Raw genomic sequence first — 11,990 nt, forward strand, 5'->3', positions numbered from 1 at the left:
CTTTGTGTTATTACCACATACCATTCTTTGCTTATTCTTAGGTCATATTATAATCTATCATGAAAATATAAATCATGGTATGCTCGTGGTGGGCTATGGCAGCTTTAATGGAAAAAAACTATTAAGTTAATAATGTGGCTCAGATTGAATCTTTGGACATAAAAGTATCCAATAAGTTTTTAAAAAATTATTAACAGCTCAGTTTTTTTTAAAGATTTAATTTATTTATTTTTAGAGAGAGGGGAATGGAAGAAGAAAGAGAGAGAGAGAAACATCAATGTATAGTTGCCTCTCATGTGCCCCTTACTGGGGACCTGGCCTGCAACTCAGGCATGTGCCCTGACTGAGAATTGAACTGGTGACCCTTTGCTTCACAGGCCAGCACTCAATCCACTGAGCCACACCAGCCAGGGCTCCAATAAATTTTTTAAATGAATGAAATTAAAGTAGACAAATGCTTAAGTGGCAACCTGTTTTCACATACTTTGTAAAATTATGTTAATGGCCAAAAATTAATATAAGAATTCAATTACTTTTGTCTAGTCATTAGCAATTTGACCAGGACCTTTTCTGGGACAAATAATTAAGTCAACCTGAGTAAAATAACCAAAATACATTTCTTTTAATATTTAATATTCCATTACTCATTTTTATCTAATTCAGATTGATCTCCTGCACAAAGGCCATAGATTTGTAGGTGGGTTCTGAAAAGGCAGCAAGAACTTTAAGTTTTTTAAGTTCATGCCTATGACATAAAATCTGTGTGGGATGATGTCATTAGTAGATCTTAAACTGAACTTAAACTAATTTCACTATCTCGTATTCCCTCTGCATAAAGTACATTTTAAAGAACAAGAATTGCTAACTATAAAAACATGGTTATAATACATGACTACATCAAAAGTATAGAGAAACATTATAATTAAAAAGTATTTAGTTGATAATTCTTTAGTTTTTGTTTTGCCCACAACTTTTCAAGCACTATAAATGAAACAAAAATATGGGTCCTTTATCTTTGTCAGTCCAATAAAGCCTATGGACAGCTTCTCAGCATAATGTTTTTAAGTGCATAAAATAGAATACATAGACTTTCCAAAGAAGCTAACTATATTGAAATACAGTTATTAAAATGTTAGAATATAAAATTGTTCTATAGTAATATAGCAATATGCTGACACTTCCGGCCAAGATGGAGGCATAGGAAGACACACTGTGCTTCCTTACACAACCAAAAGAAGGACAACAATAATTTAAAAACAAAAACAACCAGAACTGACAGAAAATTGAACTGTATGGAAGTCTGACAACCAAGGAGTTAAAGAATAAATATCCATCCAGATCAGTAGGAGGGGCAGAGAGGACTCGCCAAAAGGCGTTGGCTGGAGGACCAGCAAGGTGGCGGATTGCAGACTGGATGGTCCCACATTCATGAGCAGATAAATCAGGAGAAACAACTGGGGAGTGGGACAGACAACTATGCAACCCAGGGTCCTAGCTCAGGGAAATAAAGCCTCAAACCACTGATTGAAAATACCTGTGGGGGCTGAGGCGGCAGCAGGAGAAACTCCCAGCCTCACAGGAGAGTTCATTGGAGAGACCCACAGGGTCCTAGAACATACACAAACCCACCCACACGGGAATCAGCACCAGAGGGGCCCAATTTGCTGGCAGGAAGCGGGGGAAGTGACTGAAATCTGGCAGAGAGAGGAGCAAGCGCCATTGTTTCCTCTTGGACCCCACCCCCACATACAGTGTCACAATTCAGCGATGTGTGTGCCCCACCCTGGTGAACACCTAAGACTCCATCCCTCACCATGTAACTGGCACACCAAGACAAAAAAAATGGCCCAAACGAAAAAACAGATCAAAGCCCCAGAAAAAATGCAACTAAGTGATGAAGAGATAGCCAACATATCAGATGCACAGTTCAAAACACTGGTAATCAAGATGTTCACAGAATTGCTTGAATTTGGTCACAAATTAGATGAAAAAATGAAGGCTACACTAAGTGAAATAAAGGAAAATGTACAGGGAACCAATAGTAATGGGAAGGAAACTGGGATTCAAATCAACAGTGTGTACCAGAAGGAAGAAGAAACATCCAACCAGAAAAGAGTGAAGAAACAAGAATTCAGAATATGAGGAGAGGCTTAGGAACCTCCAGGACATCTTTAAACATTCCAACATCTGAATTATAGGGGTACCAGAAGGAGAAGAGGAAGAGCAACAAGTGGAAAAGTTATTTGAACAAATAATAAAGGAAAACTTTCCCATTCTGGCAAAGGAAATAGACTTCCAGGAAGTCCAGGAAGTTCAGAGAATCCCAAAGAAATTGGACCCAAGGAGGAACACACCAAGGCACATCATAATTACATTGGCCGAGGTAAAAATGAAGGGAAGAATCCTAGAAGCAGTGAGATAAGGAGACAGTAACCTACAAAGGAGTTCCCATAAGACTGTCAGCTGATTTCTCAAAAGAGACCTTACAGGCAAGAAGGGGCTGGAAAGAAGTATTTGAAGTCATGAAAGGCAAGGACCTATATCCAAGATTGTTCTATCCAGCAAAGCTTTCACTTAGAATGGAAGGGCAGATAAAGTGCTTCTCAGAGAAGGTCAAGTTAAAGGAGTTCATCATCACCCAGCCCTTATGATATGAAATGTTCAAGGGACTTTTCTAAGAAAAAGAAGATAAAAAATATGAACAGTAAAATGACAACAAACTCACAGCTATTAACAACCGAACGTAAAATAAAAACAAAAGCAAACTAAGCAAACAACTAGAACAGGAACAGAACCACAGAAATGGAGATCACATGGAGGGTTATCAGCAGGGGAGTGGGAGGGGGAGAGAGGGGGAAAAGGTACAGAGAATAAGTAGCATAGATGGTAGGTAAAAAATAGAAAGGGAGAGGGTAAGAATAGTATTGAAAATGTAGAAGCCAAAGAACTTATAAGTATGACACATGGACATGAACTAAAGGCGGGGGGAATGTGGGTAGGAGGGGGTGTGCAGGGCAGAGGGGAGTGAAGGGGGGAAAATGGGACAACTGTAATAGCTTAATCAATAAAATATATTTTAAAAAAGTAATATACTGACATGCTTTTTTATAAATACATTAAATAACAAGAGTTAATAACTACCTTAAATGTGATGTAGTGATGAGTATAAATTATATTTGAAGGTATCTGCAAACTGTAGTGTGACATAAGAATATCTGAGTTTTCTTTTGTTATAAAGTTATAAGTATTGCTAATATTGTGGTTTATTGACTACATAAAGGAAACACTTTCAGTTAGAGATTAGTGAAAATAAAGATGTACTTTTTCCCCACACAAATTCACAAAATTTTTTAATTTTATCCATGGATCCTTTAGGAATTAAATATTTAACAAAAATTTTTATTGTCCAACATAAGGGGAAATTTTAGCAATGAGTAATTTCAGACTTATAGAGACAAAACTTTTAAAAATAAAATTGGTTTAAAAGAAGAAGAAGTGTAAGCAAACTTATTCTGGAACCTGTATATATGATAATTTGAATAAAGTAAAAATGATACTAGTTGGAAGATATCACAGTAAGTATATATGTGAGGTGATAAAACTCTGGACAGATTTAGCAGCTGCAAGAAAAAAGAATTATAAGAAAAAACAAATGAAATGAATATCTGGGAGTCATTATAGAGTAAAAGTTAACAAAAAAACTTAACTGGATAACAAAGGTGAAAAAAAAGAATTTAAACATTCTATAACTAAAAGTCCACTAGACAACACTATTAAAAATGTATTAAAAATATGAAGACAGAGAATTATTTTTTAAGTAAAATTACTCTTTTCTTAGTCTCCTCTAAGTGGGAATCTTGATGATGATTCAAATATGCATACTCTAATTTACCAGAGAGCTGTATTAATCAGAATATGTCTATCTTGGGCCCTGCCTGGCATAGCTCAGTGGATTGAGTGTGGGCAGCAAACCAAAGGGTCGCCTGTTCATTTCCCAGTTGGGGCACATGCCTGGGTTGGGGGCCACGTGAGAGGCAACCACACATTGATGTTTCTCTCCTTCTGTTACTTCCTCCCTTCCCCTCTCTAAAAATAAATAAATAAAATCTAAAAAGAAAAAAAAAGAATATGTCTACCTTTAAAAACAAAAATAAGCCCTGACTAGGTGGCTCAGTTGGTTGTTGTCCTGTGAATCAAAAGTGTGAGTTCTATCCCCACTCAGGGCACATACCTAGGTGGCGAGTTCAATCCCCAGTTGGAGGGCATATGGAAGGCAATTGATTAATGTTTCTCTCACATCGATGTTTCTTTCTGTCTCTCTCTTTCCCTCTCTCTCTAAACTCAATAAACATGTCCTTGGGTGAGGATTAAAAAATAATAATAATACCAATTCCTAAACATTAACTAGTAACTTCTCTATATCCTGGTTTTCCTATCTCATTTGGAGCCAGTTTTCCATATTTGCTATGCTCTAGCCATACTGGCCTTCCTTCCACTTTTTAAGCACTCTTTACTTGACAGCCTTTGCAAGTATTCTCTGCCCAGAACACTTCCTTCACCCCAACTCATCTAGTAACTTTTACACATACTTCTGGTTGAAATTCAAGTGTGATTTCCTCAGAGAGCGTTCCTTGGTCCACATTCTCATCTAAATTAATGTTCTCCACCTTTGACTTCCTCACTAAATTCAGTGCTTTTCTTTCACAACACTTACAGCAAATTGTAGTTACACAGGCATTTATATGCTTATTTCTATAACATCTCTCTCCTTCATTAGATTGTAAGCTCAACGAAGGCTGAAATCATGACACGGTTTTACCACATTGTACCTAGAAAATAGCATAGTGCCTGCCTTAAAGTAGTCAGTCACTATTTGTTGAAAGAAATCATCAATGGATGATGAATGAATGCAAATGAATGATCAGAACATTGTAAGAGTTAAAAGTAAAAACATGTCCTAATAGTTTGTTCATGATAATGGAAATCTAACACTTTTTAGAAACTTTTGAAACTTCTGTTAAAATTTAAAGGAACCCCTTATTCAAAACTTTCTCTCCCTTACTCTCTTTCTCTTTCTTACCCTTCCCAGGCCTGTACTTTGAAAGGATTTTGTTCCTTTTCTCTTTCTGCTTCACTAAGATAAAGATAATTAATGAGATTGTTTCTAATAAAACAGTAAGTTAAAATTTTTATAATAGGTAGCTATCTGTTCCTGAGATTATTTTTTAAATTTATCTAATTTTTAGTAGACCTAATATATTCATATGGCTCAAAATATAAGAAAAAGAGGATCAAAACAATGAACATTAAAACAGCAATAGCTGGCCAAGATGGAGGCATAGGTAGATATGTTTTGCCTTCTCGCACAACCAAAAAAAGGACAACAAATTTAGAAACAAAAAAATAATCAGAACTGCCAGAAAATCAAACTGTATGGAAGTCTGACAACCAAGGAGTTAAAAAAGAAACATTCATTCAGACTAGGAGGAGGAGTGGAGACGGGGAGTAGAGCCGGAGAGGACATGAGGCAAGGTGGCAGCTGGCTGAGTGGGAGGTCCCACATTCACGTGCAATTGAACTGGGGACTAACAACTGGGGAGCAAGACAGACCACGCAACCCAGGGTTCCAGCGCAGGAAGTGAAGCCTCAAAACCTCTGCCTGTAATAACTTGTGGGGGTTGCAGTGGCAGGAGAAACTCCCACCCTCACAGGAAAGTTCGCTGGAAACACCCACGGGGTCCTAGAACATACGCAAGCCCACACACCTGGGAATCAGCACCAGAAGGGCCCAATTTGCCTGTGGGTGGTGGGGGAAGTGACTGAAAGCCAGCTGAGAGCTGAGCAAGTGGCACTGTTCCTTCTTGGACCCCTCCCCCATAGACAGTGCCACAATGCAGCAACCAAGGTTGCCCCACCCTGGCATATACATAAGGCTCCACCCCTTACACTGTAACAGGTGTGTCAAGACAAAAAAATATGGCCCAAATGAAAGAACAGATCAAATCTCCAAAAGTAGAACTAAGAGATGAAGAGATAGCCAACCTATCAGATACAAAGTTTGAAACATTGGTAATCAGGATGCTCACAGAAATGGTTGAGTATGGTCACAAAATAGAGGAAGAAGTGAACGCTATGAAAATGTGCAGGGAACCAACAATGCAGGGAAGGAAACTGGGACTCAAATCAACGGTTTGGACCAGAAGGAAGAAATAAACATTCAACCAGAACAGAATGAAGAAATAAGAATTTCAAAACATGAGGAGAGGCTCAGGAACCTCCAGGACAACTTTAATCATTTCAACATTCGATCATAGGGGTACCAGAAGGAGAAGAGGAAGGGCGACAAGTAGGAAAGTTATTTGAACAAGTAATAAAGGAGAACTTTCCCAATCTGGCAAAGGAAATAGAATTCCAGGAAGTCCAGGAAACTCCAAGAGTCCCAAAGAAATTGGACCCAAGGAAGCACACACCAAGGCACATCATAATTACATTACCTAAGGTTAAAGATAAGGAGAGAATCTTAATAGCAGCAAGAAAAAAAGGAGACTGTTATCTACAAAGGAGTTCCCATAAGACTATCAGCTGATTTCTCAAAAGAAAACTTACAGGCAAGAAGGGGCTGAAAAGAAGTATTCCAAGTCATAAAAAGCAAGGACCTACATCCAAGATGGTTCTATCCAGCAAAGCTTTCATTTAGAATGGAAGGGCAGATAAAGTGCTTCCCAGATAAGGTCAAGTTAAAGGAGTTCATCATCACTAAGTCTGTGTTATATGAAATGTTAAAGAGACTTATCTAAGAAAACAAAGATAAAAAATGTGAACAGTAAAATGACAATGAACTCACAACTATCAAAACCACACCTAAAAAAACCCAAAAACAAACTAAGTAAACAACTAGAACAGGAACAGAAACACAGAAATGGAGATCACATGGAGAGTTAACAGTGGGAGCGGGCAGGGAGAGGAAGGAGGAAAAGATACAGGGAATAAGAAGCATAAATGACACTGGCTGGTGTAGCTCAGTGAATTGAGCGCAGGCCTGAGAAGCAAAGTGGTCACTGGTTTGATTCCCTGTCAGAGTACATGCCTAGGTTGTGGGCCAGGTGCTTAATGGGAGCCACCTGAGAGGCAACCTCACACCGATGTTTCTTTCTCTCCCTCTATTTTGCCCTCCCTTCCCCTCTCTCTAAAAACAAACAAACAAATTCTTTTAGAAAGAAAGAAGCATAAATTGTAGGTACAAAATAGACAGAGGGAGGTTAAGAATAGTATAGAAAATGTAGAAACCAAAGAACTTATATGTACCATCCATGGACATGAACTAAGGGGGGCAGGGAATGCGGGTAGGAGTAGGGGTGCAGGGCAGAGGGGAATAAAGAGTGGGAAATGAGACAACTATAATAGTATAATCAATAAAATATATTTAAAAAATAAAATGGCAATGAATTCACAACAATCAATAATCGAATCCAAATAACAAATTAAGCAAACAAGCAGAACAGGATCAGAATCATAGATAGGTAGATCATTTGGAAGGTTATCAGTTGGGAGGGGAAAGGGGGAAAATGAGGGGAAAGTTGCAGGGGTTATGAAGCACAAATTGGTAGGTACAGAATAAACAAGGAAATGTTAAAAACAGTATAGGTGATGGAATAACCAAAGAACTTAAACATGCGTGACCCATGGACATGAACTAAGGGGGGAATGCTGGGAGGAATGGGGGTACTAGGTGGAGGAGAACAAAACGGAAAAAAATGAGACAACTATACTAGCATAATCAATGAAATATATTTTTTAAAAAATCAAAAGGCACTATAGGGACAAAAAAAATATCTTTTCCTACTACCCTCCTAAGTTCTTCAGCTAGAGCCCTGTAAATCATACTGACAAAAGGCAGGTTAAAAAGAGAAAAGCATAAAATTTTATTTAATGTAAGTTTTACATTATATGGGAGCCTTTATAAGGAAATAAGGGCTAGAAGAAACAGTTGAACTTCATTGCTTTTAGACTATGTTTGACAACGAGTGGAAAGTCCTGGAAAAATGTTATAGGATAAAAGGGTATGAGCTAAAGGTAGTAAATGGGAGGGCATTTAGCAAGGCCTGCTCCTTGGAATTCCTCTAGGCATCCCCTTGACTCTGGACAAAGGATGCTCCTTTCCCCCAGGTATAGGAAAATATATTCTTATATACATGACGGTCTTATGACTTGCTTCAGAGAGTCTTTCAGCACCTGCTATTTTTATGAACTGCTTCAGGGGAAAGGGGAGCCAGCGAAAAGAGAGCTCTTCCTGCTCCTGCAGTTTCTCAAATTCCTTCAGCTTAAAATATTTGATATGCCAAGGTGCCATATTTCAGGGTAGCATGTTCTAAACCCTGTCAGTTTAACACTAAATTCTCATTATTTGCAGTAGTTATGTGCAAATAACTGTGAACTGGAGATTATTGAATACTGAACCATCACTTCTAGGAGATATATAGGGTTAGATTCCTGGGAGAATGTCACATTTTCCTCAACTGATAATACATAATCTTGTTGTACGTATGTTTCCATTTAAAGACATCTTATTTAATGTATTTTGTTGATTTATTAACATTGAACTCATAGCCAATAGTACTATGTCTGAACAAACCTTATTAACAAATGTATTTTCTCTGTAAGGCGTATCACAACTTTCATTTTTTCTTTTTTTTTTTTAATTACAGTTGACATTCAATATTACATTAGTTTCGGGTGTACAGAGTAGTGGTTAGACATTGATATAACTTAAGAAGTGTTCCCCCCAATAAGTTTAGTTCTCTCCCTGACGCCATACACAGTTATTGCAATATTATTGCAACAGTTATTGACTATATTCTCTGTTCTGTACTTTGCATCTCCGTGACTATTTTGTAACTGCCAATTACATTACAACTTTCTTACGTTTAGGAACATTAGAAAGCATTTCAGCACTATCCATTTTTGACAGCAAAATCACAAAAACACCCCCACAAAAATGCAAAAAATATGGTGCTAAATAGAACACAAATGGGACACTTGTTTAAAATGTGAGAGCATCATCTCAGCCTCAGCTAGGAACACATATGTAGGGAGACTCAAATTTTGTGCCACTCTACACATGTATGCAAATTACTGCAAAAACACTGTATTGAATTGATTATTAAATTGAGCGTTACCAATAAGTAAATAGGCAAATTCAAATTTATGAAGTCCGTGAATAATAGAGATTGACCATATATACAGAAACAATCTCTATCCTACTCCTTTTCCCTCTACACTCAGATCCCTCCTCCTTAGAAGTAATCACTATTGTTAGTTTCTTGAATATTTTCCTAGACTTTATTATACATATGTAGGCAACTTAAACATACATGTGTTATTTTTTATCATTAATTTTGAATATGCCATAGTGGCAAATAGATTATTTTGAACTAAAGACATTTGAAAATCAATATCAGCAGAAAGAAGCTTTTTCTCAGCTCTCCTTATTTTCCCAGAAGCCGTTTCTCCCAGAAGAATTCACTGTCATGAAGCACCCCTTATGGAGTTTCACCACAAGGAAAGACTGACTTTTATCACCAAAGATGAAAAGTCAGCACAAGTCAGCACCTGAATAGGAAAACACCTAAGCATTGTCATAAAACTATCATATATCCCATTTATTCTCCTAAGTACCTGTTTATTTTTCCTAAGTCATTTGTTCTCCCTTAAGTGCCCCTCTGCCGCTTGCTATCCCCTATTAAGATGGCACATAAACTCCAAATTCTAACCACATCCTTGAGTTATATTTCTTTCTGAACTCCTGTGCATATGTACACAATTAAATGTTTTTCCTCTGGTTAATCTGTGTGTTAGTTTAATTTGCAGATCCCCAGGTACTAAACCTAAGAGGATAAAGTTTTTCCTCTCCAACAATTTCAAAAAGCAAATGATAAATTGTATAAAAATTGATCCACAGTATACAGATATGTGCATCTCAGCAGTGCTTGTGTGACATAACTAAGAATTTCTCAATTTCTAACAACCAAAAATGTTATGCTCTCTACAATACCCAGTAGCTATTAAATAATTCAGGGACACATACAAAATGGTACTATCATTAACACAATGCATAAATGAAGGTTGTTTGTTTTATGTTTTTTTAAATGGTTATTGTTACAAATTCTTTTTTTAAATTTACTTATTTTTAGAGAGAGGGAAAGGGAGGAAGAGAAACATCAATGTGTGGTTGCTTATCATGCACCCCCTACCGGGGTGGAGGGACCTGGCCTGCAACCCAGGCATGTGCCCTGACTGGGAATCAAACCAGGGACCCTTTGGTTTGCAGGCCCACAGTCAACCCACTGAGCTACACCAGCCAGGGCCGTTTTATGTTTTGTTTTGATTTTTTATCTGTAAAGCTTAATATCCCGTTCTATTAACCAATGTTTTTAAAATCAGTCATATTTTTGAATCAATGATAATTTTAGGTGTGTTTTTAGTATTTACCTTCAGGTTTCTAATATATTTGTATTGCTTCTTTTTGACTTATCAATTTTAAATTTTATCTGTGTACTACTATTATGGTAGTTGATGTTTAAGATCTCTTTCACTAGCACCACCCTTTTCTCCACTCTCATCCTCAACATATAGTCAGTGATATAGTTGGTTAACCCAATAGCTAGTGATTGCATTGAAGGAGTTCAGAACACACCACCCAAAAATATACTGCCCTGGCATTTTGACTATTTTGAGCTAAAGGGTGTTGCAAGAAGGACATTCTGATTCCCTTCTTTAAAAAAAAAAAAAAAGCAGATGAAATCTTCATGTGAAAGATGTCCTCCCTATACCAAAAAGAAAGAGACATTCTTATCACCAAGGACGTGAAGTCAAAGCCCAGATAAATCTGTACAAATTGTTTAATTTTTATCTTACTATTCACTTCTGTATTTTTTAGCAACCCCATCAAAGCCCTTTTGCCTAGTTACATTTTCACAATTTACTACTCTTTGTCCAATTCAGAGTGCAAGCATTCAACTCTGCTTCTTTGGATCTTCATTTTTCTTGTAAAGACTCCTAAATACATGCAAATTGAATTTGTATTATATATATTTACATACATACACATATACTTAATAAATATATATTTAACATACACATATATACTTAATATATATTAAATAAATGCACATATTATATACATATTATATATAATATATATACACACATACATATATATATGAACTTATATGCATTTCTTCTGTTATTCTGTCTCTGTCAGTTTAAATTGCAGCCAAAGACCCTAAAAAGAGGAGAAATTATTCCTCCTCTACAGCATTATTCTGATTCTATGATTCACAAACGGGCTATTTACTTTTTCATATTTTTTTCAGTTATTAATGATTCAAAATGAATTTACCATGAAGCACCATACCATAAACATAATATGCGGTTCCCCTTCCACCAACACTTAAATTGGCTGTGATTGGGGCAAACCAATTTTACTTGAATCGGTTTTCTCATCTCTAACACAGGAGTAATATTTGTGTCTTCCTAACAAGATGCTTGCAAGAAACAGGGTAAGAGTAAGACAGAAGAATATGATAGTGAATATGAAAGTCCTTTATAAACTTTAAGTGTAATTGAGCACGGGCTGCAAACCAAAGTGTCACAAGTTCGATTCCCAGTCAGGGTACATGCCTGGGTTGCAGGTCATGACCCCCAGAAACCACACACTGATGTTTCTCTCCCTCTCTCTTTCTCCCTCCCTTTCCTCTCTGAAAATAAATAAAATCTTTAAAAAAAAAAGAAATCACCAAATTCTTTAAAAAGAATAGGTATCAAATAAAATGTCTAAAATAAAACTTTAAGTGTAAAAGAAATATAAAGCAAAATAATTAGTAGGCCAGGGGATTTTCACTATTTTTGACTCTGAAAACAGGGTTCTAGTCTTCATTCCTCTCCTAATTGACTCTGGAGGTATTTTTTTCCACATATGGGGTGTCTTTCCT

The sequence above is a fragment of the Phyllostomus hastatus genome, unplaced genomic scaffold (assembly GCF_019186645.2).
Source record: "Phyllostomus hastatus isolate PE091 unplaced genomic scaffold, TTU_PhHast_1.1 phas_scaffold_216, whole genome shotgun sequence".
Taxonomy (NCBI): Eukaryota; Metazoa; Chordata; class Mammalia; order Chiroptera; family Phyllostomidae; genus Phyllostomus; species Phyllostomus hastatus.